The sequence below is a fragment of the Globicephala melas genome, chromosome X (genome assembly GCF_963455315.2).
Source record: "Globicephala melas chromosome X, mGloMel1.2, whole genome shotgun sequence".
Classification (NCBI taxonomy): domain Eukaryota; kingdom Metazoa; phylum Chordata; class Mammalia; order Artiodactyla; family Delphinidae; genus Globicephala; species Globicephala melas.
The window spans coordinates 38,731,600-38,755,978 of record NC_083335.1 but is presented as its reverse complement, the minus strand read 5'-3'; the positions used below and the strand labels follow the sequence as shown (position 1 = coordinate 38,755,978).

Genomic DNA, 24,379 nt, shown 5'->3' with positions numbered 1-24,379 from the left:
ACTATTTTCATCACATCATAACAAGGATGTGGAGTATCAGTATGCTTTTCCATTGTTGATATTGATCAGCTGGCTCAAGATAGTATTTGTCTTTCTCCACTATAAAGTTGTTCTTTCTTCACTCCCTTTTCAAATTGCCCTCTTTGGAAGAAAGTAGTTATTCACAGTCCATACATAAGGAGTGGTAGTTATGCTCCACTTCATTAAGACCAAAGTATCTACATACATAAAATTATTTAGAATTCTTCTGCATGAGATATTTGGTTTTTTCTCCCATTTATTTATTTATTCAATCATTTATTTATATCACAATGGACTCATGGATATTTATATTATACATTGGGTAATAATCCAATGCAATTGTATTTTCTGGGTCAAATTTATCCACCTTTGACCACTGGAGCTCTTTCAGTTGGTACATCTGTTCCTCTGACATAATCTCCTCATTGTTTTATGTTGTTGTCTGTTTGTTTGTTTAGTATTTTCTTATATTTCAGCACTCTAAGATGTTCCAGGCTTATCTTTTTATTTTTTTTTTTTTTGCGGTAAAGGGGCCTCTCACTGTTGTGGTCTCTCCCGTTGCGGAGCACAGGCTCCGGACGCGCAGGCTCAGCGGCCATGGCTCACGGGCCCAGCTGCTCCGCGGCTTGTGGGATCTTCCCGGACCGGGGCACGAACCTGTGTCCCCTGCATCGGCAGGCAGACTCTCAACAACTGCGCCACCAGGGAAGCCCCAGGCTTATCTTATATATTCCCTGCCCCCAGTCCTAGAGTCAGCCATTTTCCCAAGGACCCTTGATTCCTTTTAATGAAGAATGATATTAGACACCAAGATTTGGGTGCTAGGTGTGCTCTTTGCTACTGGGGAATTGTTGCTTCTAGGCCCGCTCAGCTGACAGCCTATTGTGCTTTTAAACAAAGCCTTGTAATACCTCATACACAAGGGGGATTTCCCAATGCCCCTGAAATCCTTTCCTATAGGTGGCCCCCTCTTTCAAGTATATATTAGATTGACCTTACTTGTATTTTTTGTAGATATCATCTAAGTCAGTAATTCTCACCTCACATCTAGATCAGTAGAAGAGAAAAGAGTGGTATTCCACTGAGCAGAGACTTAGATGCAAGCATAGGTGGCGACCTCTTTTATTCATGCAGCAGGTCTTAGGGAACGATTGGGACTGATGAGGTGGGGGAAATTTTGAATATTATCCCTCATGTGTGTCTTGGTAAGGAGAAAAAATATTTGGGAATCACTGTTCTAAAGGATGCAACCGTCTTTTGTCAACTCAGAGATATAGAAATCTCTTTCAGAATGGCAAGAGAGTGACATCTATAGTGAAAAAGGCTCTGAATTTGGCAATGTCTATGTCACCTAAAATCCCAAATTTGATACTATTTTAAGGTAATTATGGAATGATTTTTCTATGCTTTATCGACCTCATTAAAAGTTACTCTATGGATTTCAGTGTGGTTAAAAATGCAATTATGAAATATTTAGTAATATGCTCCACCCATTTAAGTCACAGCAAGAAAGGTTTACTGTTTGTGACCTTTCAGTAGCCAGTTACTCATTTTTGTGTTTTTCTTTGGCCAGTTTCAAGAGTGATTACTTGAATTTCTCAGCATGTCGGTGGGTTAGTGATAGAGGAATGGTGGAGAAGTGAGTCATATTTTGAGAGCTGTGCCAATCCAAGAATTACTGTCTACTCCCCGTTCCGCTCAAATCTTTTCAGTTGAGGCACTTAGTAGAATAAAAATGATGAGAGTAATCTTATCTGACAAAATCCCCCATATCACTTTCCCAACAAGTTGGAACAAGGGGTGACTTAAGCTGTGGATGAAGATAGATGTATTCCTATAATCCTGAATTGAATTCACAGATTTTGAAAAGAGTGATTAAATATAATTGAATATCTGCAGAAACCTGTGTGTTTGGGGATGACGATGGCCAAGTGCAGAGAATCAGTCATAAGTTCAAAACTATCATGACTATTTACCTCTCCAATGAAGTAAATGGAATAAGGAACCCTCTTCTTAAACAGGAAGATAACCCAACTATTTTTGGTCTTTAGTAATCATTGAAATAAATGAGGTTCTCAAAATCTGACTGCCTTACAAACTCATTCTAAAGGGTTCTTTAATGCATTTACACAGTTCTGAGGCATGACATTTGCTTTGCTATTCATCACATTTGAGTGATTATTACTCTAGCAAAACAACATTACCAGAAGAATTGAGGGGAGTTGGAGATATTCAAAACAAGAAATGTAGTATGTATCAATAGCTAATTTTTGAATCTGTACAATGAGTACATGAGGATTCATTACATTTTTTTATTTTTGAATATATTTGAAATGTTCATAATTAAAAAGAATAAGAAATAAGTATAAGTATACTGTAATTTTGCCTGATTTTGATGGCTCTTAAATGATCCTGACTTAAAAGTGCCTATGTAGCATATATTAAACAAGTCTTATATTTCAGTCAACAGTCATGGGACTTGCTTTATGCCATATTGCAAGGAAACTTTTTACATGATCAGCACATTTAGCACAGTTGATCATCCCTTCTTTTTGATATGTCCTTTACCTGAGTTCCAGAGAATCACACCCTCTTAGTTTTCCTCTTATTTCATCAGTTATCCTTTCTGAAGTTCCTTTGCTGACCCCTCATATTCCCCCTGACCTCTTAATGTTAGAGGGCCCTTAGGGCTTGGTCCTTAGGTTTTTTCATCTCTACCCATGCTCCCTCCCTCCATAACCTGTTTATACAGTCTTATAGTTTTATATACCATCTGCACACTGGTAACTTCAACATGTATACCTTCCAGCCCAGATCTCTCTGAAGTCTTTTTTATCCAACAGACTTTTCAGCATCTCCACTTGTGTCAAAACCAATATTCCAAAACTGAACTCCTGATCTTCCTCCTATCTTATCATTGGTTCCTAGAAAGTAAACCCTGGGGCAAAAAGCTAATATGTATTAGGGAGTGTAATCCCAGAAAAACAGGAGTGAAGGAAAAGGAAAGTGAGGCAGGGAGAAGGAAAGGTATTGTGACAAACGATCCAGGAGAAGAAATGGGGAACAGTTTATTTCTCAGCTCCCATCTCCCATTGTTCAAGGGGTTATTCCACAGGGTCTTAACCACCTTGAATTTTGCGGATTGCATAATCCGTGCCTTCCATACCACTGCTGGCCCAAGCCAAGGTCTCTTATCTCTCTTGTTACAATAAACTCCTAATTCGTTTCTCTGCTTTCGCACGTCTCCCTTCAATCTATTATTTTTTATTTTTTTTTTTTTTGCGGTACGCGGGCCTCTCACTGTTGTGGCCTCTCCCGTTGCGGAGCAACAGGCTCCGGACGCGCAGGCTCAGCGGCCATGGCTCACGGGTCCAGCCGCTCCGCGGCATGTGGGATCCTCCCGGACCGGGACACGAACCTGTGTCCCCTGCATCGGCAGGCGGACTCTCAACCACTGCACCACCAGGGAAGCCCCAGAGTGGTCTTTTGAAAACGTAAGTCACCTACGTCTGTGTTCTGTTCTGCTCAAGACCTCCTGATGGCTTCTCATTTCATTTGGAATAAAAGCCAAGTCCTTACTATGGCCCTGGAGGTGATCTAGTCCCTGGTACCATTCTAACTACTACTTTCCCATTCTTATCTCTTTGGCTTACTCTACTCCAGCCACTCTGACCTCCTTGCTGTTTCTCAAACATGTCAAGTATACTCCATCCTTAGGGTTTTTTCACTGGCTCTTCCCTCTGTCTAGAATGTTTTCCTCTTCTATACTCACATGACCAACTCCCTCATTTCTTTCAATTGTATAATTTCTTCTATTCTAATCTTATCAGTGGGCCTTCCTTGACTACCTTATTTGTAATATTAAGGTTCTCTTTCACTCAGTCCCCATCTTCTGTACTGATACTTGCCTTCCTCTATTTTTTCTGTTTCCATAGCAATTATCACCTTTTATTATATATATAATATATATAACTTATGTATTATATTTATTGTTTTTATTTGTCTATTTCCCCATGCTAGAATGTAATGTTCTTAAGGACAGAGATCTTTGCCTTTTTGTTGTTGTTGTTCACTAATACATCTCAAGGGCCTAGAATAGTGTGTGGCACATAGTAGACACTCAATAAATAAATAATGAATGAATGAGCTATTTTCCAGTTAAAGTCAGGTAGCTGCCTGACAGATATAAATTATTTTTACCGTTTAAGAATATAGGACAAAGTATTGCCAGAGCTTCTGATTTTTTAAAGAAAAACTTTAAATCTGAATATTTATGTGAAATTTCTCAAATTTAAAAATTTTCAGGGCTCTCCTCCCAAAAAAGTCCCTACTCAGATTCAACCAGTGGATTCACAGTTGGCAAACTCTGAACTACTAAATTCTAACTCTAACATTAACCTAGGGAGTGATGGTATATTATAATTGTGTGACCTGTGCCTTGCTTTCCTAACCTGGAAAATGAAGATTAATTTGTTTACTCAGCTTAAGATACATTGAACACTTGTTTTAGGTGTTTCGTATGTAGCATTAAACAAAACAGATTAAAGTTCCTATTCTGGAAATTACCTTCTAGAGTGGGGGAAACATACAAATAACAAATTCACAAGACTACATTGGGTAATGTGTATGATGAGAATAAAAAAAAAAAAAAGAAGGGTCATGTTGCAGGAGTAACTGGGAGGCCATTTTTGGTTAAGTGGTCTAGAGGGCCTCCCAGAGAAAGGGACTTATCAGCTGAGACATGCATGAAAGGAAGGAACCAGCCTTGTGAAGATCTATAGGAACAGTGTTCCAGTCAGAGTGAACAGCAAGTGCAAAGGTCATGAAACAGGAACAGGCTTTTTATATTCAAGGAAGCTAAAGAAGGCCAGTCTGGATGGAGTGCAGTGAGCTGGAGGAAAATGGTACTGGATGAGGCTGGAGAGGCAGGCAGAGGCTAGATCCTTTTGCATATTGTGGTCTAGGATAAAAATTGATTTTTATTAGCAATCAGGGGCAAAGGGAGTGTTGTATTTTGTCTGTTTGTTTTAGACTGGGGAGTAACATGATCAGATTTCCACTTTAAAAAGATCACTCTGGCTGCCCTGGTGGGAAGGGACTGTAGAGAGACAAAGAAGGAGACAAAGTTTGGACGGAATTGTGTTATTTGAACAGATATGTGATGGTAAGCTTGGATTGGGGTGGTAACTTGGAGATGGGGAGAAGTGAATGAGTTCTAGATATGCACTGAAGGATGAGCACCAGGACATACTGATGCACTGGATGTGAGAAATGGGAGAAATAGTTGAGTAAAGTATGACTCAAGTGTTTCTAACTTAAGCAGTTGAGTGAATCGTGGTGCTAGTAACTGAGATAAGAGAAGGCCTGGAGAGGAGCAAGGATAACAGTGTCTACCTCAGGGAATGCTGACAAGCACTTAGCACCAATGCTGACACAGAGTAAGCACTCAACACATTATCTCTTATTTCTACTTTTACTACAACTACTATTGTTACTACTATCTATGATTTTTAGCCCTTATTATATGGCAAACACTGTGATAATCCTCAGTAACCCTATGAGGTAGGTCATATTATTGAAGGTGATAAAACTGATACTCATAGAGGTTAAAGAACTTGTCCCGTGATACACGGCTCGTAAATAATGGAGCTAAGACTTGAACCCAGGTCTACCTAGCTCATGCACATAATCAGTTTTCTCTACCGTCTTTTTGTTTATTACCTATGTTTACTATTCTTTGTAGGTACCTGTATCTGTATATCACAACAAATGAGATATGGTTAATTCCTGTTTGTAGAAAGTTCTGTGATTCCATCTGTTTTCAGGTTCCATGGTATACAGTATTGTCTGGAGATGAGGATGGAATCTACTGTTTAAAGGTGGACAACAGAAGACAGTGAAATAGAAATCCTAAATTCACGAAAAGTGAGGATCAAGTTAAAGCAGAAATTTCCAGAGTTAAAAAACCAGACTACTTGTCTTACAAAGTGTGAAACCCTTTGCAATCATTTATCAGTTTCCAAACATTATACAGAAGTGCTTAAAAGTTGTTCGCTACCAAAGAAAAGGGATGGAGGAACCTTGTTGGACGTATGTCCTTAATTGGCTTTCTTTTGTCCATTTACTCTCACTCCCAAACCTGCAAGGTGTAAGATTCACGATGAATCAATTAGAGAAGCATATACATCAGTCTGTGACAAAGTACTGGAATGAATATAATCAGGTGTATAAATGCATGGCTATGTTTTTCAAGAACTTATTGCATGTAACTACTTCCCTCCATTTACCCTAAAGGTATTTCATAGAAGTAGAAAATTGAAGTGCATTCCTTCCTGAGTACAGTTTTATATTATTTTGTTTATTTTGAATAAAAGTGATATTTTTCAGCTGATATCATTTCAGGTACCTATTTTTCACTAAACAAATATTTACTGAGCACCTATTCTATAAAAGCTACCAAAAAAGGCAAAATCAAATGACAGGGCTCCTGCCTCCTAACAAATTTAAAGGGGAATTAGGACATATATACAAATTACAAGCAAACAAGTATAACTTAAGTAAAAGAGAGGATCTCATATGGCTCATCAGAGAATTGTATCCTAGGAAACAGTCCAGCAAATAAACATAATTTTAAAAGTTTGAATATTTAGGTATTTAATGTAGTCCTTTGAAAAACATCAAGGGGAAACCAGTCTGTATCCCCCACCCGGCAACATTTGAAATCATCTTTTCCCATTACTTTCATGCTCAATATTTATTACATGAGGCAGCTGCCCAGAAACCTCTCTCATCACTCCTCATTCTCATTCCCAACTAAAAAACTCACCCTGGAATGCATCCCCTGCAAGTTTTTCCTCTTTTTGTCCTTTTTCGTCTTCTGTCACTTCTTTTTTTTCCTTGCAAGTAGTTCTTGTTCCCCGTTCTAATATAATTTAATTAAACTAGCATTACTCCTTGCAGTTTTTCAGCTTTCTTCCCTACACCTATTCTGCACATTAAAAGCCCAGATACTGATCTGGCACACCAAGAATCTCCATAGAAGTTGCTGAATTTGGAGAGACCCCTGCAGCCAAAAAGAGGATTATTTCTGGAGGGCAGGGAGAAGGGGAAAACTGCCAATGCTAACTTCCTGTCTTTTATTCCATCACACATGAGAGGAAGTGAAAAGTGCTATAAGAAAGATGGAGATAAAGTAGTAGTAGACAGTAAGGAAAAATAGCTTTTGACTTATAGAATCATGGTGTTTGAGATGGTTCTTGATGATCTAAACAGGTGGCAATAGTAGAGGAATTACCAGGCAGATGAAGCAGTGTTCAAGAGCAAGGATGCAGTAAAACATGGGTTATGTCCAGAGGAAAACAGGGAGGTCAGTGTGGCTGGAACCTGCATTTATCAAGGCATTTTTTCTAAATATGAACATAACAATAACTAACCCTTGCTTTATAGAGGTTTCAGATATATTTTTGGAATGTGAGACTTTAACACATCGACCAATTCTTAGAAAATAAGATAAAGGGCAGAACTAATGAGCACCTTAACATGCAGTCAGATAATAATGCATGTTTTTAACAGGTGATGTTTCCATGGAGAAAATGGAATATTTAAAGGGAGTAAATTCCCTTCTATGACTCTACCCTTAATAACAAAGGAGATGCTGCTGACCTCAGCATTATCAGTCAGAACATGCACTCCAACTAGTTTTCTCAGGGATGGGAATGAATTCATATGGAGCCATCCCCACTCTCTTGCCACTCTGAAGAATGATCCACCTTGGCAAGATAGCTGGTTAAGGTTCAGTGGGTACAGTCTCTATGGCTATGAAACGGAGAAAAGCCAAGTAGGATGGTGATGTGTAGTTCCACTCCAGGGCCTTGATCTCAGTAAAACAAGACACAGATTAACATAAATCTACACACACTCATTTCCAGACTGGATCATACTCTTCAATATTAAGGCAATATAGAGATGCCATATGCATTTTTTATTTTTCAGCCCCATTACCCTGCCCCCTCCCAACACCTTTCTCTGACTCCCTGTAAAGGAGAGCAGTCCCTCTCGCCTTCCTCCCTCCCTCCCTCCCTTTCTTTCCTTTGGTCTATCTCTTCCATTTTAACTGGGTCTAAAACTTACCCCTGGACTACCCCCTCACACAGTTTCTACACGCATAGAGCAGGCTTTCCATACATGTGGGTTACTGACTTACTGGCTGTAGCCCTCAGATCATTAGGGTCTACGGATTTTTAATTTGGTCACATGAAATCTTTTCTTTTCTAATATGTTAAATTTTACCAATAGAAACAGCAGGAAGGCACTTATTATGAGATGACAGTGCAAAGAATGATGCTGGGAACATCAGTATTTTATAGCATGGTGCAATGTCACAGAAAATTCTAAATTTTAAGGCATTTAGGGAAATTTCTTATTATGTAGTTTTGTTGTATTATATAAACACTCTGGCAAACTTTCGACTTTGATTCCACATGACATAAAACAAACATTGAAAAGCATTGTTGTTTCTAAATAAAATACGACTTATTTTTACTTTCCATTGTTTTAGAGACAGGTGTAGCCATGTTTGACTGCCCAGTGTGTGGACAGGTCATTTGAAAGAGAGTGGTCAACAGAAACACCTTCGCTATTCATTCCCTTTCACTACTTTGTCATTATCTCAAGCCCAGAGAGGTTCACTACCATTTTTCTAGATATAAAATCAATGACTTTGACTATTGGCACCTATGAAATTTCCATTCCCTTCACTTGCCCACTGAAGCTGGGTCTTTCTTCCAGCAACATCGTTTTTACAGCTGTCTTACTCTTGAGCTGCTCATCTATGCATGCAAGCACAAGGGCTCAAAGTCCAAGTCATATCACCTCTGTTGGATCTGTTGAGGATATTTAGTGGTAGAAGTGGAATTAACTTTATTAACTCCTTTCCTCTGGACGTACGGAGGGAAAAAAAAAAAACCTTTATATTGGGTGTGATACACAAAATCATTAAAATGTCAGTATCTTCCCTTAATCCTATCAAACCCAAATCCAAACAAACCGAATCATTTACTGAAAAAAAAAAAGTTATGAAAACAGTCTGTAACATAGAGATTTGTGTCTGGCGCCCCTTCTGGAACTACTCACCTTCCTTTCCAGTGCCCCCTCCTAGGCTCTTGTTGCAGTGCCCTTTGGTTTCCTTTCATTTGGGCCCAACTGGGCCCTCTGTGCAACCAGATGATTTTTTCTTTCCCCTTCCCCATTCCCCACTTATGGAAGTTATTCCTAAACGTGCCATTGTCCAGAAGCCCCCACCCTGACCTTTCCTTACTCACTCTCAGATCCCTAGTCTAAGGGACACACAGGCAGGAGCCCTCTTGGTTTCTCATCCCTTCACGTCAGAGATCAGTGTCTGCTCTCTTCTCGTCCTGTCCCAAAGGAAGAGGTGGCCTTTCTAAATCTACCCAAGCCAGCAAATTAATTCTTCTTGTTTTTTGTATATTTGTAAACATTGAATTGTTTTACTTTCCTAACAAAGAAGTATATAAAGAAGTAAAAACCCTCTATCCTACTGCCCCTACCCTACTCCATTTTTCTGGAAAAAAAAGTTTTTTTCCAGAACATTTCTATGCTTACATAAATCCATATATGTGTGTGTGTGTGTGTGTGTGTGTGTGTGTGTGTGTGTGTGTATATCACATACACACACAGAATAATGAATAATGTGGGGAGAGATTTTGTTTCACAAAAAAAACACAATTGGCCATCATATTTGTTTTCATTGAACAGTGCAGTGGACATGCCTCCAATACAGTATGCAGGGTCTACTTCATTCTTTTACATATTTCTTGTGTTTTCAAGATTTCTGCAGCTATCTCCTTCCCTATGGCCCAAGTTTCTCCCATATTCAAAAGTACTCTCTCTCTCTCAGTCTTGTACCCTACTTCACTCTTTCCCTTCACAGTCAAAGGTCCCTGAAGAAGAGCCCCCCTTCACTGAGCACTTCCTCACTTTCACTCACTCCTCAGTCTTTGCACTTAGGCTTCTGCCATCTTCGGCCCCCCCACTCCCCTGATCTGCTCAAAGATCAGACATAGCCAGACCCAGTGAACACTTTTCACCTCCCATCTTAGCGCCCCACCCCCTGCAGTCCTTAGCACTGCTGAACACACTCCCCTTGCAACTCTCTTCCCCCTGTCTCGACTACTCCTAAGTATTTCACTGTCTCCATGGTTCCCAATTAGGGGCGATTCTGCCCTCCAGTGGACATGTGACAACACGTGGAGACATTTTTGGTTGTCACGATTTTCTGGGGGTGTGGGGTGTGCTACTGGCATCTAGTGGGTAGAGGCCAGGGATTCTGCCAAACATCCTACAATTCACAGGACAGCCTCTGGAAATCTAGCCCCAACTGTCAGGAGTGCTGAAGCTGTGAAATCCTACTCTATAGGGATATAAATAAGCCCAAGGTTTCTGTCAAGTGCAGGCCCTTTAATAACTAGCTAGAGATCTGGCTCCAAATCCTGATAATGATTATGCATATCTGCCCCCAAAGGAGAAAACTCAGAGTCACATCCAGCTGCTGCAGAAATATCCCAGAGTTAGAGTTAGGGTCAGGGCCATGAAAGCTTCAGTACCTAGGTTCACAGTCCCCAGTTAATGTTCAGGGCTCCTCCAGTTGTGTCTCAGTCTGGTCCAGGTATGACTCCTCAACATGTTTCCACCTGTGGGCTAAACCATACATTTAGCCCCCATCAACACAGCTTAGTCATCAGAGGGGGAGATGCAGACCATCCTCCCCCTCCCCCTTTCACCCTCTCCCTCTGAAAATTGATTTCACATCGGGGTATGTTCTATTCTACATTTCTGAATTCACAAGGAGCTTTGTAGCCAGATTCCTCTCCCACTGTTATCCTGGTGATGGGAGAGAGAAAATCTCAGGATGGCAAAATACTGTGGTCAGTGGTCTAGACCAGCAAACCCTCCAGGCACTGTCAAGTTGCTGACTAGCCTCCTTGGCAGTGACACAAGTTCCCCGTTCAGATCTGTCCCCAGTTCTGCCCACTGGGGACTGGGGAGGATTCTCCTGTCATGGGGCTGAAAAACTATAGTAGTCCTCGTCTGCAGCTGGTGCTGGCGTCCTCTGTATGCAGCCCTGAAGGATTCCTTTAGGGGTGGCCCTGTTGTAAGCCCGGGGTTGACCCCAGGCCTGTTTTGATTGTTTCTCATGATATAACTCGCCCAGAACATGAATGAGCTTCCTGTCCAGTTCATTGCTGGAGACTTGTGATGCAGGAATCCCCACTACCCATCACTCCCTGATGCACCTCCCCTGCCAGTTCTGACATTTTCTTTGATGGTTTGTGGTTTGCAACTGCTCTTCTGGTGTAAATTTCTGGCTTGGCAATAATCTGGTTGCCCAGAACAAGAACCCTGTGAAGTTAGCTTAAAGAAAAAAGGATCTGTGTAAAGTGGATTTTCACTCAGCACAACTGCAGGAAGTGAAAAGTGGTCGGGCTGCCACTCTGCACGTCTGGGGTCATGGGATCAACTCCTCTCTGCTTCTCTGTCTCTCTGCTCCCTGGGGCCTCAGACTGTGATTCCCTAAAGGGCACTGGGCCTTTGTAGAGCACACGGTTCTGTTCCCCCACAGCCAAGGCCAGGCCTCAGCTGTGGCCTCGGTGTCCATGACCCCGACCTTGCCCCCGACTCCCAGTGCCCCACAGCTTCATTGCCCAACACCACCCTGGCTATGAAATCTGCCCCACTGCTTCATTGCCCGACACCATCCTGGCTATGAACTCTGCCCCTCTGTTCAGATTCTCTAGTGTGAGGATCTGTTTGGCTCAGGATGGGTCAAATGTCCACTCGTGCTCCAGTCATCTACAGTCTAGTTTCAGGGGTGGTAGGGGAAGCAGAGACAAGGGTGTTATATACTGTCTGCCCAGGTCCACCAGATGCTAGAGTTGGGGAGAGGCACACACAGAAGAGGCAGTAGTTCTGGGGTGTCGAGTACTAGTGCTCTGGAACACAAAGACGGTCATCAGAACACGTCTGTCTCTCTAGGTCTCTCTCTCCGTAAGCCCCCAATCTACAACTTCCCCGGCCACCACCCCATACCCTACCTTCCACCCCATTTCCCCTCCTCTCTCGCAGCTCCCTTGCCCCATTCACCCACCCTTTCCTTCCACTCTTCCCAAGCCCGCCCCACCCCTCCCCCTCCCTCTGAAAATTGATTTCCCATCAGGGTACGTTTCTATTCTGTTTCACATTTCTGAATTCAAGGGTTTTATAGCCAGATTCCCCTCCCACAGTGGAAGCAAGTTTTCTCCCCTGGCCTTTGAAGTACTGGAGGTCTCCCCTGCTGGTGGCGATCAGAGTCCCTCCCGTCTCTTTGTGGTTCTTGAGGGCCCATTCCCTGGCCCCCCACATCAGACCACAAGCTAGAATCAGAGGGCCCCCAGCAGGGAGACGTCTGAGATGGAGCTCCTGCTGTGAACGGTGCTGCTGGTGGGGAGGACGTGGGTGCGTCTGGGAAGGGGAATAAGGGGCATGAGTGTGAGGATGGGAATGAGGCAGGGAGCTGGACAGGAGACTGTCCTGTGAGACAGTCCTGTGAGACTGTGCGTCTGGACTTCGCTATCCCAGGTAAATAAAGCGTGGCTGTGTCCATGGACCTGAGCTCTCCCTCTCTCTGCCCACCAGAGGTGTAAATTTTCTGGTTCCCAACTCCGAGAAGCTGCGTAAGGTCTCCACGCAGCTCCTCTGCTCCCTCGGCAGCTTCTGACCCTTCCACGTCCTTCTGTCTTCCTCCTCCTCCTGTGGCTCCAGAAGTGGCTGCAGTAGGAGCAGTGGCCTCTGCTTCTTCTTCCTCCTCACCTGCTCTTTCTGCCCCGTCCCACTGGCAGTGGCCAGGCCTGGTCCATTTGCAACCGGCTCTTGGAGAGAAGTGAGCAGATCTGAGACCTGTTCTGGGGGTGGGGCGGCAAACAGGACTGGGGTGGGGGGCGGGCACGGGACTGAGGGCAGGTCGGGGGACGGGCCAGGGACCAAGTCAGAGTAACATGGGACTGTTCCAACTTCCAGAAACAGTGGGGGGGTGGGAGGGGTGCATGAGGAAGATTCCCGAAACCCCCAGGACATAAGAGAACCCCCTACACTGTTGAAAGTCTTTGAAGGTGGGAAGAAACAGGAGTGGTCAGAAAAGATTCAGAGCCAAGAATGTGAAGTCCTTGTAATCAAGTACAAAAAGTCTCAAACACCCTCCCACCACCACCACCACCATAATGGTTTTACCACTCAGGGGGCCCTCCCCTCCTAGAGATGGAATGTTCTAGAACAGGAAACAGCCCCAATCTCTCAGTAGCCTCTGGCGCCCCCCTTGCTAGGAAGGTTCTGTAGGTCCTGTTCTAGACACAGCCAGATTCTGATACTTGGTCAGGAAACTTTCTTTAAAGGGCCATATAGTAATTATTTGAGACTTTGTAAGCAAAAGACCTCGTCCCAACTACTTGTAGCACAAAAGCAATCATAAGCAATACTTGAAGAAGTAGCTATGTTCCAGCAAATTTTTATTTATAGAAACAGACAACTGGTAGGATTTGGCCTGTAGTTTGCTAACTCCTGATCTAGACTCATATTTCCTGTGTGTCCCATAGATATCCCAAATTCAAATGTTCATAAGTCAACCTTTTCCCCAAGAAATGATTTTACTCCTATATCCCTGTGTTGTTCAGTATAGAAATCTCAAAATCACCAAGACTACCTCCCTTTAATAACAATCAAATCAGTCACCAAGTCTTATTGCTAATACCTAAGGAACTTTTTTTGACATCCATTCCCATTTAGGGAATGCTCCTGTTGCTTTATAAATTATCTCCCTGACTTTAATCTCTTTCTAATTCCTAATATCCTCCTAACCTTTCCTATGATCACATTACTCTCAAGCTTAAAAAAAATTTGATGGCTTCATGTGACAAATTACTTGGCTTGATGTTAGGTCTCATCTCAGGCTAGCTGTCTCTATTTTCTTCTCACCCCTTATTTATGTACCCAAGGGACTAGCCATGCAGAGACACTTGTGGGTTTTAATTTATTTTTCCATCTGAAAAATCAGACATTCATTATTTGTTATATGAACATTATATTCTGTTCTATGAACTAGTTTGAAAAAGACAACATTTATTCTTTAAGGGTTTATATCAGATAGTGACAGAGGAAAAAAATGATAAATCAGGCATTAAAGTATTACATAAGAAGGTGGTTAAGTACCAGAGGTATAAATCCCACTGTTTTAGCTCTCTTTAAACATGTTATCATGTGTCTTCTTTCCATTTCAATTTTTGTATTTTAATTATCAGACCTTAGTGGGAAGGGTTCATGTTTTCCCTTGTTCTCGAGGGACTTCTGCAGAAAGAGCATTCAAAACCCTACACCTTCAGGAAAGCAAAGATCACCTAGTTTTAATTTTTTACTTCTGTATTATCAATGCTATCCAATTTTTTGAAAATAAATTTTTAGATCAAAAAAATAAAAACGTAATGTAGAAATTGGAATGGTGAGGAAAGGGGAGATACTGGAGTCAGGGAGACCCATTAGGGGGATGCCACAGTAATTCAAAACGTAAACTAAGGGCAGTGGAATTTGGGATGGAGTGGTACATGAACAGAGCTTTTTGCTAGGTAGAATTCATGGGAATGCCAGAGAGGGGCAGGGATGAGAGAATGAGTAGGGTAATTCCCAGGTTTCTACTATAGGGAACTACGTTGATAGTGATGCTGTATACTTATATGGAGAATGAAGGAGAAACTGTGGTGGGTTCAACCTTTAGACGTACGGAGACTGTGGCACATGCCAGTTGAGATACCCTATAGGCAGTTAGATGTGTGAGTCTAGACCTTAGGAGAGACATCAGGGCTGGAGATGTAGTATTGAGAAGTGGAAGCTGGATTTGAAGCAGTGGTTAAAATAACCCAGGGAGAGGATATAGAACAAGAAAAACAGAGTGCCTAGGACAGATCCCTAGCTTTCCTCCCTTGACCTCTTCCTTTCTGCCACTGTCCACTCTCATCGACAGTTTTATAGCTTACCTGTTTACTTCTTTGCCGTCCCTTCTTCTAGCCTCAGAACATCTTTTGCCCTACCTTTTTTATTCCTTCTATAACACTTTAAATGTGAACTTCAGCTTGTGATCACTTGCCTCTGTATGCTACCATCCTTCCACTTCTGCTTATAAACACTTTTAGGAAATAAAAGATAAATAATTTCTTTTGGCCAAAGGATTGGAGGAGGGAGAAAATGAAGACAGGGAAACCTGTTAAGATCCTACTTTAGTAGTACAGGCAAGACACTATTAGGGCTTGAACTGTGGCAGGACCTAGGTGAAATATCAGATAAGGAGAGAATTTTGAAATAGAATTAGTGAAACTTGTTAGCCAATTGTATAAGGGAGATAAGTATGGAGAGGTGGAGTGGAGATGACTTTGAGGCATCTGACTTGAGCAACTAGGTAGTGATGCCTCTAATCATGATAGATAATACAGGAGGAATAACAGACTGTAGGGAAGAGGTACTAAGTTCAGTTTGGGACTGATAAGTGCTTTCATGACAGTAATATGGAATCATAGTTAGATGGATGTACTAGGCTGGATCTTAAGAGAGAGGATAGAGCTAGAGAAAAATATTATACATTTGGATGTCTTCAGCACTTAGTTTGTGGTTGGAATCTAGTGCTTGAACAAAATTTCTGGAGATGAAGTTTGGAGGGAGAGAAGAAAAACACAAATAAGCAAGCAAACAAAACAGAGGCAGGAAACCTGAGGCCTAGGGGAAGATGGCTAACATTCTGGAGATAGCTCAGGGAAGAAAAGCCAGCAGTAGAGTTATAAGGAGTGGTCAGAGAAGTAGACAATCCTAAGTGAGAGATATCTTAGAAGTAACAAGAGATTTAGAAAGTTGAAGGAGAGTTACAAGTTTCAAACTATGCATGGAGGTAAGATAGGCTGAGGGTACACAAGAGGTCATTAGATTTGGCTAGTAAGATGTCCTTGAGTCTAATTATAGAAATTCAAAAGAATTATGGGGAAGAAACCAAATGTTAGTGGGTCATAGAGTGAAGTTATAGCAGCATGCAGAAATTTTGAATGTTTACCAGTCTTTTAAGACCTCTGACAGTGACAGTTATGGTGGGTAGGCAGGGATCAGAGAATAGATCATGGAGGCATAGGATATGACAGCTTAGTTGCTAAGACAACTAACTTATATAATTGTCAACACAAAGATAGAGAGAATATTCTGGCTACTGTATGAGGAGCAAGATAACCACATATAAAGGAAGCTCGGTGCTTTTGAAGTATTTGCAATATAACTTGGACGATAAAGCAAAACTTTTGTGAATATTATAAGAATAATTATAAAACTACTTTTTGACAGATACAAAAATATTAGTGTAATCTAAATAGGAAGCAGTGAAGAAGTAAGAAATACAGTTGACCTTTGAACAACATGGGTTTGAACTGCATGGGTCCACATAGGTGCCAGTTTTTCTCAATAGTAAATACTACAGTATTACACAATCCACAGTTGGTTGAATCATGGATGCAGAACCACAGATGGAGGAACCATTTATATGGAGGGTCAACTATAAGTTATATGTGGATTTATGATTGCACAGAGCATTGGCACCCCTAACCTCCTCACTGTTCAACTGTAGTTATAGTCAGTGAAAAATTGTCTTCAACCAAACAATAAATCAGGGGTCACTCGTAACATGTTGTGGGTTATGATAGTGGCGGGGAATCTTTTGAATTTCCCTTGATTATTCCCTTACCTTTACCCACATGTCGGTCAGCCACTGGCAACAGATTTTTAACTAGTTACCCACACCCCTAGGTGGCAGATTGCAATTGCTTTCCTTGAGAATGGTGACGAACTTGCCACAGGAAAGATCCAAAATTCTCAGTTATCTATGAGTGGGTTATTTTACACACACACACACACACACACACACACACACACACACGCACACGCACACACACACACACACAGGCAATATTTTTCTTGAGTAGGTATCTGACTTAACTACTCCACCCCCAGATAAATTATAGGTTTTTTTGAATTCAGGGTGAATGATATTTTGATAACAAATTTTATCTTGAGCCAGTAGTTTTTAGAATATATATAATTTCTATTGTAACCTGGTCCATTGGCTACTCTTTCTTTAAACAACAAAACAAAACATCTAGATTTACTTTACAGTTTGGTTTGGGAGTCAGTGGATAATGTATTAATTATACAGTGGTGATGATGTAAGAGGGGGTTACTTTCTATGGAGCACTTACCACATGTCAGGTACTGTGCTAAGAGCTTTAAATTAACTCATTGTTGAGAGACAATTCCCTATGGATCTCTTGCATTTCTGCATGGCTTATGCACAGAGGCACTGTCCCTTGTCCCAGATTATCTTTTCAGGGATGTATGTATAGAGAACAGTCGTAAAAGGTAGAAATTGTGCCTCCCATCAGAGCAAATGACAGTTTTGCTTGCAGCCTTGGAAAATATAGATAGTATCTCCCTCTGGAGCAAAAGGCAGGCATGGCTGTGTCCCATTATTAAAGAGTTGTGCCTCCTAAGCTTGGGATTCCTGTCCTGTAATGCAGCCTACTGCTTGTGCTGGTGTCATCTGGCCCTCTTTGTATTGCCTTGTGGGAACTGGGTTTGGGGAAGCAAAACAAATGCTGATATTCTGGCTATTTCTATTGCTGTGAATAATTAACTGTCCATTGTTTCTGACCCAAGAGTCTCTTGTCTTCTACCAACACCCATGAAAATTAGAAGTATGGTAAAAATCTCAGACCCTACATGTTTTTTAACACTTGTGTAACAAAACAACTCTATTAGGATAACTTTTATTATTCACATTTTACATATACAAAAATGAAGCTCAGTGACCTGTCTAAAGATCCATGGTTAGGGCATGATAGAGTAGGGATTTGAAACGAAGCCTCTCTGACCGTAGTGACCACATTCCCAAGCAGTGAGAATTCTCAAGTCCAGTTCAGTTCAAGTCCCTGGGTTGACCTTTTCTTGGACTGCATCAAGAACCATTAGGAAATTATGTTTGAATAGTCCTGGGTTGGAGATTATCAATGTCATTCCAAAGGCTGAGTGTTCATTTCAGCAGGGGAGAAGTTAATAAAGTATTCCCTGTTCACACCTCCAATGAATCCTTGTTTGTTTATTAACTGTGTTTCTGCCTAATGGAACGAATGTACATAAATTCAAACCTATTATATTGACATTATTATAGACTAGAGATATCACCCATGAAAGATAACATTGTTTATTAAAAAACAAACAAAAAACACAAAAATCCCTGAACTCTTCACAACTATAAATAAGGTTATTTGCTTATAGACTGAAAAGTAGAAAAGTGACATTTTCAAAAGATCTTGTATTCCCTCAACTTATTATAGCACAGATATTTTTTGTTATTGTGTTAAGTTTACATCTGCTTTTTTTAATATACCCAATCAGCATGGCACATAGAAGTTTCTCAAAAATGTCATTTGAATTCATCTAAAAGGTTGTGGCTCTTCATAAAATGATAATATTAAGAAATTGGTCAGAGCTTTGGCCCTCTTGGTCTTTTCTTGAAAAAAGACTTTATTTTTCAGAGAAGTTTTAGGTTCATGATAAAATTGAGAGGAAGATACAGAGATTTCCCATATACCTCCCGCCCACATACATGCATACACCATTATCAACATCTCTCATCAGAGTGGAACATTTGTTACAATTGATTAACCTACATTGGCACATCATTATCACCCGAAGTCCATAGTTTTCATTGTGGTTCACTCTTGGCATTGTACATTCTATGGGATTGGACAAATGTATAGTGACATGTATCTACAGTTATAGTATCATAACGAGTATTTTCACTACCCTAAAAATCCTCAGTACCCTACCTATTCATACCTCCCCCCAAATCTTGGCAACCACTGATCTTTTATTGTCTCCATAGATTTGCCTTTTCTACAAGGTCACATAGTTGGAATCCTGCAGTATGTAGCCTTTATAGAGTGCCTTTTTTTTTTCTTTCTTAGTAACATGTATTTAAGGTTCCTCCATATCTTTCCTGGCCTGATAGCTCATTTCTTTTTAGCACTAAATAATATGCCATTGTCTTAGATGTACCACAGTTTATCCATTCACCTAACTGAAAGACATCTTGGTTGCTTCTAAGTTTTGGTAATTATGAACAAAACTGCTATAAATGTCTATGTGCAGGTTTTTGTGTGGACATAATTTCTTTACTCCTTTGGATGGATACCAAAGAACATGAATACTAAATCACATGGTAAGAGTATGTTTCGTTTTGTAAGAAACTGTCAAACTATCTTGCAAAGTGGCTGTACCATTTTGCATTCCTACCATTAATGAATGAGTGTTCCTGTTGATCTGCATCCTCACCAGCATTTGGTGATGTCACTTGTTCTGGATTTTGGCCATTCTGGTAGGTGTGCAATAGTATCTCATTGCTTTAATTTGCATTTCCCTGATGACATATGATGTACATCTTTCCAAATGCTTATTTGCCATCTGTGTACCTCCTTTGGTGAGGTGTCTGTTAAGGTCTTTGGCTCATTTTTATGTCGGGTTATTTTCTCATTGTTAAGTTTTAAGAATTCTTTGTGTATTTGGGATAACTTTATTAGATGTGTCTTTGGCAAATATTTTCTCCCAGTCTGTGGCTTGTTTTCTAATTCTTTTGATACTGTTTTTGGTAGAGCAGAAGTTTTTCATTTTAATGAAGTTCAGCTTATCAATTATTTCTTTCATGGATCATGCCTTTGGTGTTGTAATTTTAAAAAATTATTGCCATATCCAATGTCATCTAGGTTTTCTTCTTTGTTGTCTTCTAGGAGTTTTATAGTTTTGCATTTTATGTTTAGGTCTGTGACCCATGCTGAGTTACTTTTAGTGATGGGCATAAGGATCTGTGTCTAGATTCATTTTTTTTTTGCATGTGGATGTGCAGTTGTTCCAGTACCATTTGTTGCAAAGACTGTCTTTGCTCCATTGTATTGCCTTTGCTTCTTCGCCAAAGATCAGTTGAGGGCTTCCCTGGTGGTTCAGTGGTTAAGAATCCTCCTGCCAATGCAGGGGAAACGGGTTCGAGCCCTGGTCCGGGAAGATCCCACATGCTGCAGAGCAACTAAGCCCGTGTGCCACAACTACTGAGCTTGAGCTCTAGAGCCCACGAGTCACAACTACTGAAGCCCATGAGCTTAGAGCCCATGCTCCACAACAAGAGAAGCCACTGTAATGAGAAGCCCGTGCACTGCAAGGAAGTGTAGCCCCCACTTGCTGCAACTAGAGAAAGTGTAGCCCCCATGCAGCAAAGAAGACCCAACGCAGCCAAAAATAAAATAAATAATTTTTTTAAAAATGAAGGCAAAGGAAAAATTTCTCAGATTAAAAAAAAATAGGGAGGGTGGGAGGGAGGGAGACGCAAGAGGGAAGAGATATGGGAACATATGTATATATATAACTGATTCATTTTGTTGTAAAGCAGAAACTAACACACCATTGTAAAGCAACTCCAATAAAGATGTTTAAAAAAAAAGATCAGTTGACTATATTTATGTGGATTTATTTCCAGGCTCAACATTCTATTCCATTGATCTATTTGTCTATTATTTTCCCATTATCACAATGCCTTAATTACTATAGCTTGATAGTAGACCTTGACGTCAGGTAGTGTCAGTCCTCCAGCTTTGTTCTTCTCAGTATTGTAGTTATCATCATCTAGATCTTGTAAATATTTTGTTAGATATATATCTATGTGTTTCATTTAGGGTTTTCTAAAATATAAATGGTATTGTGATTTTAATTTCAAATTTAAAACTTGTTCATTTCTGACATATAGGAAAGCAATTGACTTTTGTGTATTAACCTTATATCCTGCAACCTTGCTATAAATGCTTATTAGTTCCAGGCATTTTTTTGTCAGTTCTTTCAGATTTTCTACATAGAAAATCATGTAATCTATGAATTTTCATGTCTACTGCATTAACTAGGACTTCCAGTATAACGTTGAAAAAGAGTAGTGAGAGAGGACATACTGCCTTATTCCTGGTCATTGTCGGAAAGCTTCTAGTTTCTCACCCTAAATATGTTAGCTGTAGGGTTTTTTGTAGATATTCTTTATCAAGTTGAGGAATTTCCCTTCTAGTCCTAGTTTACTGAGAGTTTTTATTATGAATGCGTTTTGGATTTTGTCAAATGCTTTTTCTGTGTCTACTGATCTGATCATGTGATTTTTTCTACTTTAGCTTGTTGATATGATGGATTACATTAATTGCTTTTTGAATGTCGAACCAGGATAAATCTCACTTGGTTGTGGTGTATAATTCTTTTTATACATTATTGGATTTGATTTGCTAACATTTTGTTGAGTATTTTGCATCTATGTTCATGAGAAATATTGGTCTGCAGTTTTCTTTTAATGTCTTTGGTTTGGGTATTAGGGTAATGATGGCCTCATAGAATGAGTTAGAAAGTATTCCTTCTGCTTCTATCTTCTGAAAGAGATTATAGAGAATTGATATAATTTCTTTCTTAAATATTTGATAGAATTTACCAGTGAATCTATCTGGGCCTGGTGCTTTCTGTTTTGGAAGGTTATTAATTATCTATTCAATTACTTTAATAGCTATACGTCTATTCATATTGTCTGATTCTTCTTGTATGAGTTTTGGCAGATTCTGCCTTTCAAAAAATTGGTCCATTTCATCTAGGTTATCAGATTTGTGGGCATAGAGCTGTTCACAATATTCTTATGTTATCCTTTTAGTATTCATGGGATTTGTATGTCCCCTCTTTTATTTCTGATATTAGTAATTTATATCCTCCCCCATTTTTTCTCCTCTTGGTCTTTTAAAGTATTAACATTTCATGTTTGCAGTTATATGTACTTATTTCTGCACTCATCTGAAAGTCTCCTTTTCCACACAAATATGTTTTTCAGTAAAATCTTCTTATTTTATAATGATTCTCAAGAAATGGAATTCACCAAAGGGCCTAATATCCTGTTTGTTTATTCATTTGTTTCCCTTCCCTGAATTGGTATAATATCAGTTCATAGTTCTTTTGGTTTGAGGACAATATCATCCAGTAATGGTAGATTGATTAATTGATAGTTATGCATAGTGGTCAATTCACATTTCAAAAATATCAGAAAACAAACTTGGTTTTAGTTTACTAACCATTAGATAGTTCTGTGATTTTCAAGGAAAGTATTTTGAAATGAAGATAAGACAGTTGAAGGAACCATTTAGAAAAGTTTCAACTATATCCTGACACATTTTTTCTGGGCTTCTGCTTTTAGATATGAAAGAATTCCCTAATTTATTTAGTTTATTTTCAGTAGGCTAACCCTGGTGATACAGCAAATGCACTTAAACTCATATTTTGAAATACAACTTTAGATTTTATAATATTAGCATGTTTTATAAATGGGAATTGGAAAGGGGCATCTGTATTTCTCATGTATGTTTTAAATCCTAGGTCTCACTTTTCCCCTTAGGAAACCCAAGATGATCAACATTGTCCCTTAGAAATATTTCTGCAAAAAAAGTGTATAAATTATGACCTAAAGTAGCTAACATTAAACCTTTGGAATAGAAAGCAAGGTTTATTTACAAATTTGAAAATTCTGTGCTGTGCATTTTAATAACAGTGTTCTTTAAGTGTTATCTGTACACATTTGCATTTCTTTCTGTGAGCATCCCCAAGTTGGTGTGGATAACCATGAGTTAGTTCAGCTGATAGCACCAAGTTCTGAGAGTGGCCAGGGGCTAACAGCCAGAACCTTGGTTCTAAGCCACTGACCAGCTATATGATCTTGACTAAGTTATTTATCCTCTCTGTGTCTCTGTTTTACTCCTATACAAAATGTAGATGATACTTACCGTGCACCTTTTCCTGGATTATTGCCAGAATTAAGTAAGACAAGAGATATGGAAATACTTGAAAGATTACAAATGTATACAATTGTAAGGCATTGCTGCAACATCACTGTGAAGGCCCTTTGCTCATGTTGAGCCTGAATGTGCTCCTTGTCCCCCTCAGGATGTGAAGGGAGGACAGAAAAAAGTACAATTCCCATTCTTGCACACTCGTCAGTCTGCCTCCTCAAACTTGCACAGCTCTAATTGTACCTAATGAAAGAAAAGTAACATTTTTAGGTCCCAGTTGCAGGAAACATTTTAAATAGAACTGGCCTGCGGCATTTTTCAAAGTAAAATCTATATAATGCAAGATTATTAACAGGAACTGTGCCAGGGCTGGATTACACAACTAATCAAAATCAATCTGAGTCTCAGACTGTCAGGCATCCTTGATCACACCTTCCCCAAGTCAGCAATGGAAACAACAGGACTCACACCAGGCCTTGTCTTGAGTTCCGGAGAATTTGGTCCTCATCAAGGACTTCATACTAGGGCTTGCTCATGGGGTAACAAGCAATCTGTCAGCAGGCTTTTACATGGTAAAGACCAGAGCAAGAGTGAATTCATGCAGAGCCCTGGTCAAGATTGTTTGTGGATAAGGGTTAGAGAATATTTCCTCCTTCAACCTATCAGCCATTTCCAGGGTGGGTTCCCTGCCCTCATCCTCATCCCAAGTTAATGAAAGTGCTGCTGGCATGACCTACATAGTGTATACTTTGGGCATTTTGGAGAGGGAACACGAAACCTTGCCTAGGGGTCTGGGCTTTATTATAGAAGGTGTTTGTCTAAGAAACTTGCAAAAGGCTTAGTGGAACTCTTACTAACAATTCGACCTCCAAAGTTCTGGCCTTTGCCTAGTAGCTGGTATTCACAGTACCTGGAAGTTCCTTCTTGCCTTAGTTGCTTTCTCTTGATTAACTTCTTTTTGTGCCTAGGTCAGTATATCTTTTTGATCCTTTCAGACCTTCATGGCACACTGGTACTAGGCCTTTTGCCTAACTGACCTCTTCTAGACTCTTCTCTCAAGTGGCACCCCAGGCCAGTGGCATATCTTAACCCATCACTGCCAATGTATTGTTTTTATTATACTGATGATTGTTCACAATTGCTACATCACATATAAATTATAATTATTAATTTATCAACAATATATGTAGGAACTAATACAAGCGGTAAAAACAAAAAAAAACAAAAAAAACAATTCTAATGGCAGTCTATTAAATATTTACTATGGGTCAGATGCTGTGTTACATGTTTTATATTTGCTTAATAGTTACAGCAGCCTGGAGAGGTCAGATATTATAACCATTCCAACTGAAAACAGTAAACTTGTTTTTGCTTAAGTTTGTATAATAAAA

At 40.1% G+C, this 24,379-nt stretch overlaps 1 protein-coding gene across 1 annotated transcript in view; it reads left to right on the top strand.

Moving 5' to 3' along the window:
* The window catches only part of IL1RAPL2 (interleukin 1 receptor accessory protein like 2), a 1,145,014-nt gene that overhangs the window by 616,764 nt on the left and 503,871 nt on the right, over positions 1-24,379 (top strand). The gene's annotated exons all lie outside the window — the stretch shown is intronic.